Source organism: Hylobates moloch, unplaced genomic scaffold (genome assembly GCF_009828535.3).
Source record: "Hylobates moloch isolate HMO894 unplaced genomic scaffold, HMol_V3 SCAFFOLD_16, whole genome shotgun sequence".
In the NCBI taxonomy this organism is placed as follows: domain Eukaryota; kingdom Metazoa; phylum Chordata; class Mammalia; order Primates; family Hylobatidae; genus Hylobates; species Hylobates moloch.
In genome coordinates this window covers 14,677,263-14,684,985 of record NW_026652291.1, presented here as the reverse complement: position 1 = coordinate 14,684,985, position 7,723 = coordinate 14,677,263, and the positions used below count along the sequence as shown (strand labels likewise).

The 7,723-nt window shown below is 52.6% G+C and overlaps 1 long non-coding RNA gene across 1 annotated transcript; it reads right to left on the bottom strand.

The window, feature by feature from the left end:
* Positions 1-3,901: 3,901 nt before the first annotated feature.
* Positions 3,902-6,990, bottom strand: LOC131381556 (uncharacterized). The gene is made up of 3 exons (XR_009210375.1): positions 6,826-6,990; positions 5,497-5,554; positions 3,902-4,177 (listed from the first exon to the last, which is right to left on the bottom strand). It is a non-coding gene; the product is annotated as an uncharacterized LOC131381556 (long non-coding RNA).
* Positions 6,991-7,723: the final 733 nt, after the last annotated feature.

Below are 7,723 nucleotides of genomic sequence, written 5' to 3'. Positions count from 1 at the left end.
CGGCGGGCGCGGCGGGGCCCCGGGCGCCGCGAGGAGCGGCCCCTGCCGGCCAGGGCCGGAGCCGCAGTACGGGCGGGGGCCGGGGCCGGGGCTGGGGCCGGGGCGGGGGGTAGGGCGGGAGACAGGGGCCCGCGGGAGGAAGGGCGGGGTGGGCGTGGAGGGCAGGGGGAGGGACTGGGGGTGTCTGGGGCGGGGTGGAGACGGAGGGCAAGTGGGGATGGGGGTGGGGGAGCGGGGTAGGAGAGAGATCTGACCAAGAAGGGTGAGGGGTCTGGGCAGGATGAAGGGGAGGGAGAGAATCAGGAGGGAGCTAGCGACAGCCTGGGAGCGGGTTGGACCCCCAGGAGTAGGGCCAAGAAAGGGCAGTGACCGTGGGGAAGGTCACCGCCTGACGGGACCAGTGAGCCGGGTGTGAGGGGTAGGGGGAGGCTGGCCCGAGTTTGTCCTGCCATCTCAGGTGGCCAGCGGTTCCGTGGGGCCCGGTTGGCCTGTGCCCCTTAGCAGGTGCCCCTCTGCCCTGCAGCCTTAGCCCCTACCCAGCCAGAGGTGGACGGAGACTCCTCCATCCCAGGCAAGGCACAGCACCTGCCGGGGTGCCCTAGACGGCTGAGCAGGGCCAGGCAGGGGCTGCCACTCTCAGACGCCAGCTCTCGGACCCCCTGAGGGGAAGGCACAGTCACTGGTGAGGCCTCCTTTCTTGGCCACCTAGACTAAGAGCTAGGGAGGTGTCCCGCTGTGTTCTTTCAGTGAATCAACTGTCTAGTGATCACCTACTACGTGCTGGGTGCTGTTTTAGGTGCCAGAAATAGAATTGTGAACTAAAAAGACAAAATTCCTGCCTTGAGAGAGCTTACATTCCAGTTTGGGGGAAAAATAAGCAAAATAAAGTAGTAAACTAGACTGTAAAAATGGCTATTTGAAGAAACAGAGAAGGGTCCAGTGAGGAACATAAAGAGTTGGGACAGGCGGGTGGCTCATGCCTGTAATCCCAGCTACTCAGGAGGCTGAGGCAGGATGATTGCTTGAGCCCAGAAGGTGGAGGCTGCAGTGAGCAGTGAACGCACTTCAGCCTGAGCAAGTGTTGCCATTTAAAATGGGGCAGTCAGGGATGGCCTCATGGAGGTGACATTGGACTTGAAGAAAGTAAGAGGGAGCCATGAGGATATCTCTGGGGGAGGAGTATCCCAGGCAGAGAACACCACAAGTGCGAAGTTTCTGGGGTTAGAGCACATTGGGTGGGATGGAGAAATGGCAGAGGCCAGAGGGGCTGGGTGGAGTGAGGGAGAGGGGCCGAGGCAGGAGATGAGCTCTGAGAGGTTGGGGGGCGTTCTGTGTAGTGCCTGGCGGGCCATTATAAGACTTTGGCTTTTGGCCGGGCGAGGTGGCTCACACCTGTAATCCCAGCACTTTGGGAGGCCAAGGCGGGTGGATCACGTCAGGAGATTGAGACCATCCTGGCTAACATGGTGAAACCCCGTTTCTACTAAAAATATTGTAAAAAATTAGCCGGGCATGGTGGTGGGCGCCTGTAGTCCCAGCTACTTGGGAGGCTGAGGCAGGAGAATGGCGTGAACCCGGGAGGCGGAGCTTACAGTGAGCCAAGATGGCGCCATTGCACTCCAGCCTGGGCGACAGAGCGAGACTCGGTCTCAAAAAAAAAAGAGCTGGGCGCGGTGGCTCACGCTTGTAATCCCAGCACTTTGGGAGGCCGAGGCGGGCGGATCACGAGGTCAGGAGATCGAGACCACGGTGAAACTCCGTCTCTACTAAAAATACAAAAAATTAGCCGGGCGTAGTGGCGGGCGCCTGTAGTCCCATCTACTCGGAGAGGCTGAGGCAAGAGAATGGCGTGAACCCGGGAGGCGGAGCTTGCAGTGAGCTGAGATCGCACCACTGCACTCCAGCCTGGGCGACAGGGCGAGACTCCGTCTCAAAAAAAAAAAAAGAAAAGAAAAAAAAGACTTTGGCTTTTACTCTGGTGACATGGAGCAGCCCTGCAGGGCTTTTCACAGAAGAGTGGCATTATCAGACCTACACTTTGGACTATACTGTGACTGCAGTGTTGAGAATACTGCCAGGGAAATAGCTGTGGTGGTGGCGGTGTTGGATTCTGGGTCCTGCATTTGAGAGTGAAGCTGTCAGTCTGGAAGTGTCCGTAGCCCGCTCGCAGTCACGAGGAGGCACTGAGGGGTCATCGTCGTTCCTTCTGGGTGCCCTTACTCCAGCTTTCCAAGAGCAGTCACACGCAGGTTCTCATTTCCACCACAGCCTGGAGCTGATGAACAACAGACATTGTGGACCTCGGTTTACCAATGAGGAGGCTGAATCACAGACATTTAAGAGAGGTAAGGAGGAAAGATCAGGAGGCGTTTTCTGATGTGACCAGTATCACTTTCAGGCACCTCAGGGACTGCCGAGGTGATGGAAGTTGAGCTGACAGGCCCTGGACACTGTGAACAGCCCAGGGAAAGGGGAACTAGAATGTTAGAGTTTCAACAGGGGACCCTTTAGTGCCCTGGCCCTTAGCTTCCACCAAGAGGGAGCAGGAAGGGAAGGAGAAGAAATCTCCACAGGAGATGTTTCCTCTCTCCTGACACCCTCCTGTTCTCCCAACTCCAGTCTGTCTCTCCAGATTTGCTGGGAATGTTCTCCATCTGGTCCGGGAGACAGATTCCTGTGCCTTCTTTCAGACACGGGCCAAAGGTCACTGGGCAGCCTTGCTCAACCTCTGACAGACCTTGTGTGATGGCACTTGCCATCTCCCTCTGGGAAGGAGCAGGGTCTTAATCATGACTAACGCATACACTGCCTCAGTTGCCACACTGGAAGGTAAATGACGAGGGCCATCTGTCCGCCTCCCTACCTGATAAGGTGGCTTCATGAGGACGGGTGCTGCCTGGGTCATGGCATTTAACATCCCCAGGCCTCCGTTCCTTGGCTGTGATACCTCCCCCTGGAGCTGGTTGAGGAGGAAATGAGGAAATACAGGTAGGGCACAGAGAAGAGTGCCAGTGTGCCAGGCTCTGTGGCTCACGCCTGTAATCCCAGCACTTTGGGTGGATCATGAGGTCAGAACATCGAGATCATTCTGGCTAACATGGTGAAACCCTGTCTCTACTAAAAATACAAAAAAATTAGCCGGGCATGGTGGTGGGCACCTATAGTCCCAGTTACTCAGGAGGCTGAGGCAGGAGAATCGCTTGAACTTGTGAGGTGGAGGCTGCACCTCCATCACGCCACTGCACTCCAGCCTGGGTGACAGAGCAAGACTCCATCTCAAAAAAAAAAAAAAAAGAACAGTGCCAGTGCGCCAGTGGAGTGCCATGTCGGCTGTCATTCTGCGTCTCTCTGCCCCTTGCAACCCGCATAGGGCCTGGCACAGTGTGGGAGCTTAAATGAATGAGGCTGGAGTCCCCAAGGTCTAGAGCCGCCTGTGAGTGCATTTCCTTAGGATGAAACACCCCAATAATGAATCCATGTCACTACGTTCCAGGCTTCCGCCTTCACGGCAGGCCACCTACTGGGGCCCAACGCCAGAATATTCTTCAGACCGTGTGCTTGGGCACAGAGGTTGCTGGGTATAGGGGTTGGGAGCAGAGGCTGACAAACATTGTCAGCCTGAAGCAGGAGAGAAAAGGAACACTCTGGGCTTCACCGTGGGAGCCTGAGAGCTGGGCCCTGTGGCCTCTGGTTTCGTTTCCGCCTCTGCCTTCCATATCCTGGCCCTCATCCATGGTCCGGGCCACTCTGGCAGCTGCCACAGCAACCCTAGAGAGGTACAAGTGATCCTATGAGGACAAAGTCCCTGGATGGTTCTCCAGGCGACTTTACTTGCAGGCAGCACTCAGCTAAATTCAGGAGTAAGAAGGCATTCATGCTCATAATAGTAATTAAGGCCGTATCTTTTCCTCTAGGCATTCAGGTAGTACAGGTTTGACAAGGATGTGGAAAATCACAGCCTATAGGCCCAATCCCACCATGGGGCCTGGGGTGCCTGGCAGGAAAGAAGTGGAGGACGGCTGGGAAGGGAGTCTGACTTCTGGCCAATTCCTTGAGAACAGCTGGGGTGCCAGGAGCAATGGAGGCAGGCTATAGGCTCATTCCAAAGGCCAGTGCAAATAGGGGGCTTGTGTGGTCTGGAGACCTCCCAGTCCTCATCTCCGAAAGCCTGGATTCCCTGTGCAATCAGAATAAGGGAAGAAGTGAGCACCAAGGGAGCAGGCGTGAGAGAGAAAACAGAGAGAGAGAATGAGAGAGGGATTGTGGCCACGGTAGGATGGAGAGAGCTTAGGGAAAGGAGACACTGGTGGGAGGAGGGGTCAGAACTTTGCCCTTTCTCCTCCCTCACCTGGCCTGGAAGGCTCTTCCCCAGAAACCCATGTGGTCCCTCCCTACCTTCCTTCTGAAGGCAGTGAGGGAGGTCACATCCTCGCAGAGACCTTCCCCGACCGCTCTGTCCACCTTTGCTCCCCGCCATTCCCTTCACCCTTACCCCCTTACCCTGCTGTAGTTTTCTTCTTGTCCCACCTGATCTATGGTTATTAACTGAGTGTGTATTATCTGCCTCCCCTCACTAGAGCAAAAGCCCCAGGAAGGCAGGGATTTGTGTGTGGTTCTGTTCACAACGGCATTCTCGGCACTGAGAACGGTGCCTGATGCACGGTGAGTACTCAGTCAATACAGGTTGAATGAATGAATGAGTCGAAGGAAGGTGGAGGGGCTCGGATTGGGCAGGTGAGCATCCCAGTGAACAGCCCCACAGGGAAGTGGGGATCCACTGTCTGAAGCCAATGGGCAGGTTGAAGGGGGAGACAGAAACCCAGAAACGGGGATCCACAAGGGGCCTCAGTGTGCCAGCAGAAAGAATGATCACCTCTAACCTTTGGCCTCACCCTGCCGGGGCAACAGCCGTGTCATCTCGCTGCCAGAGCCAGGGACAGGCCTTGGAGCCCTGGGAGGTGTGAGCCATCAGCAGCTGGTGCTGTGGGCGGTCGCTGCAGCGATGCTCACGGGGAACCTGGAAACCACGCCACAGCTTGCAGGCCCGGGGCGTGAGTAATGAGAGTGCAGTCATGATAGCTGGCTTCGGCTGGCTTTTAATTATGTAATATTTGATACATACAAAAATACCCAGAATCAAGGGGCACCTACATAATAAAATAATAAGATGAACACTAAGGAAACTATTGGCTATCCCAGAGTTAACTACATTGTGATTTTTGCGTTTGTTATACCCTTGCTTTGTTTTTTAGCTAGTTTTATCACTAAACTTGCTTTCTGCCACTTCTTATAATGTGGGTACAACATGTAACCCTATACACCAGAGGTCTCCAAGCTTTTTGGCACCAAGGACCAGTTTCACAGAAGACAATTTTTCCACGGGTGGGGGAGGTGGGGGGACGGTTTTTGGATGATTCAAGCGCATTACATTTATTGTGCACTTTATTTCTATTCTTATTGCCTTATAATATATAATGAAATAATTATAAAACTCACCATCATGTAGAATCAGTGGGAGCCCTTAGCTTGTTTTCCTGCAACTAGACGGCCCCATCTGGGGGTGATGAGAGATAGGCATTAGATTCTCATAAGGAGTGTGCAACCTAGATCCCTCACATGCACAGTTCACAGTAGGGTTTGTGCTCCTATGAGACTCTAATGCTGCCGCTGATCTGACAGGAGGCAGAGCTCAGGCGGTAATGTGAGCCATGGGGAGAGTTGTAAATACAGGTGAAGTTTCGCTTGCTCACCCACCACTCACCTCCTGCTGTGAGGCCTGGTTCCCAATGGGCCACTAGCCAGTACCAGTCTGTGGTCCAGGGGTTGGGGACCCCTGCTATACACGATATCATTTGGTTTCACTTGTTTTGAGCTTTCTAAAAATGGCATCGTGTCTTCTTTTCTCTGGTGTGTAATATTCCATGGCATGACTGTGCTACACTTGAATTATCTGACCTCCAGGTTTATCAGACCTCCAGTCTGCAGGTTTGCTTTAATGGACAAGGTTATTGTTTATAAAATCTGCATTAGGCTGTGCACAGTGGCTCACACCTGTAATCCCAGCACTTTGGGAGGCGAAGGAATTTGAGACCAGCCTGACGAACATGGAAAAACCCAGTCTACTAAAAATACAAAATTAGCTGGGCAAGGTGGCTCATGCCTGCAATCCCAGCTACTTATGAAGCTGAGGCAGGAGAATCACTTGAACCCGGGAGGTAGAGGTTATGGTGAGCCAAGATTGCACCATTGCACCCCAGCCTGGGCAACAAGAGTGAGACTCCATCTTAAAAAAAAAAATAAAAAGCTGCATTAGTGCCATTGTCTTGAGCAGGGTTTCTGAGGATGGATTCAGGATGGCTCTGTGCCCCTCCCCCTTGGAGTTCCCTGAGGGTCCCCTAACTTTCTTCCAAAGGGCCACTTCCAGCTGCCTGGAACCATGATTCCCATTGTAGAGACAAAGCAGTGGGAAACTGGCTGGGCAACTCCACTATAGGCACCAAAGCTGGTGCTTCTAATTTACCATCTGTTGCCATCTGAGAGAGACAGCCAGATGGAGGAGGCTGGTTGGCTGCTCAGGGAGGGCCCTGGGTAGCATGAGTCAGGTGTAGCAACCATGGTCTAAAGTTTCAGCTTTGCAAGTCTAGAAATATGTCAGTGTTCCAGGGTGCTCTGCCTAGTCCCACTAATGAAGCCCACCAGAGACCACTGTTTCAATCCCATGCCAACCCTCACTTGCAGTAGAAGTCAACCCCCAGTATCTCATAATCAGGAGACCCCACTCCTAGTGTCAGGAAGCATGCAAAGCTGAAATCATCCTTAATTTACCTGGTGGGCACGGATTCAGAACAAGAGAGGGGAAGGTATCAAGAAGGTGGTCATCAGCCCTGGAAAAGCTCAGAAGGCCATCTTGGTCTGTTGCAGGAAGTCAGGGACCCCAAACGGAGGGACTGGCTGGAGCCATGGCAGAGGAATATAAATTGTGAAGATTTCATGGACATTTATCAGTTCCCAAATAATACTCTTATAACTTCTTATGCCTGTCTTTACTTTAATCTCTTAATCCCGTTATCTTCATAAGCTGAGAATGTATGTCACCTCAGGACCACTATTGTATAAATTGATTGTAAAACGTGTGTTTGAACAATATGAAATCAGTGCACCTTGAAAAAGAACAGGATAACAGCGATTTTCAGGAAACAAGGGAAGATAACCATAAGGTCTGACTGCCTGCAGGGTCAGGCAGAATAGAGCCATATTTTTCTTCTTGCAGACAGCCTTTAAACAGACGTGCACGTAGGGGAGATATCGCTGAATTCTTTTCCCAGCAAGGAATATTAATAATTAATACCCTGGGGAAGGAATGCATTCCTGGGGGGAGGTCTATAAACGGCCGCTCTGGGAGGGTCTGTCTTATGGAGTTGAGATAAGGACTGAAATACGCCCTGGTCTCCTGCAGTACCCTCAGGCTTATTAGGTTGGGGAAAACATCCTGCCCTGGTAAATTTGAGTTCAGACCAGTTGTCTGCTCTCGAACACTGTTTTCTGTTTAAGATGTTTTTCAAGACAATATGTGCACAGCTGAACATAGACCCTCATCAGTAATTCTAATTTTGCCCTTTGCCTTGTGATCTTTGCTTTGCCCTTTGCCTTGTGATCTTTATTGCCCTTTAAAGCACGTGATCTTTGTGACCTACTCCCTGTTCATACACCCCCTCCCCTTTTA